Raw genomic sequence first — 1281 nt, 5'->3', positions numbered from 1 at the left:
TGCCCGCCGCGCCCGCCGGTCAGCTGCGCCCGAAAGCGCCCGCCGCGCCGCGCCGCCCCGCGGGGAAGGTACTGCGAGTGACAGCAGAAGCTCCCGAGACAGAAAGAAGCCGCGGAAACCTCAGCGAGCCTCAGATAGGACTCAAGCAGTCCTATGTGGCAGGCTTGTCCCTCAGGCCCTGGATGCCGAGGACCCCTTTGAACGCGCTCAACTTTATTGGTTCCCAGCTGGCGGACACGGCCCGAGGCGGCGCGGGCGCAGGTCGCGGCGTGGATGGGAAGCTGGTTACGTTTGTCCCATTCCGAAGCTCCAGCCACACCCTAAGCGGATGCAGAGTTAGTCTTGGCCAAGAACCTAAACCAGGCTATAGAAACTCGGAATGATTAAATCAGGGTAAAAACACACCTCCAAATAGCTAGAAGAGAGAACCTTTAATTTTATCACCACAGAAATGATAAATGATCGAGGTGATACCTGACGTGATCATTACACAGTGTACACATGTGTTGAAACCTCACTCTTACCCCATCAACACGTACAATTATTATGTGTCGGTTACTGCAGAAACAGAGGGACCAAAACGAAACACAGTACAAAACCCGCCGTCCTGCTGCTTGAGGCCCGACAAAGGGGCTGGGTGTGAAATGAAAAGGAAGGCCTGTTTTACCCAAATAGCTCAATCACTTGTTTCTTTTAGAACTCATTTGTTCTGACGCTTTTCTCAACAGATAATTTGTTGAGCACACCCCGTGCAGGACTCTGGCCTACAAACTGCCTAGAATTGTATTAAAAGTATTTATCTGCCCCAATGAGTTTATCCATAACTGGAGACACAAATATAAGGGACAGTTATCATACATTTAAAAAAAAAATTGCCGGCCTTAACTTCTGTTTGTTTGCTCTAATCGTGTGTTCAATATTCTTATTTCAGGCCTTACTTGGCTTATGACAATATTAAGTGTAGCCTAAGTAGTGTATTGAGGAGTATAGGGCAGGAGAGAAGATGGAATTAAGAGAAGGGTGTGAGGAGATGTTAATAGATAACTTTACCTTCTTAGTATATTGCTGATACCCATCAAACCAGCTCAGATCATATCACTACTCTTTTCAATGGTTCTCAGCTGTACACTGAATTAACGACAGATTTCTCTCTCTGATATCAAAATATTGGTCCACTTGGCTCAAACTTTATTACTTGTGGGGCAGGCCCGTGGCTCACTCGGGAGAGTGTGGTGCTGATAACACCAAGGCCATGGGTTCGGATCCCATATAGGGATGGCC

Source organism: Galeopterus variegatus, unplaced genomic scaffold (assembly GCF_000696425.1).
Source record: "Galeopterus variegatus unplaced genomic scaffold, G_variegatus-3.0.2 Scaffold2238, whole genome shotgun sequence".
Lineage (NCBI taxonomy): Eukaryota > Metazoa > Chordata > Mammalia > Dermoptera > Cynocephalidae > Galeopterus > Galeopterus variegatus.
The sequence above is the reverse complement of the archived record's forward strand: the minus strand, read 5'-3'. Positions refer to the sequence as shown.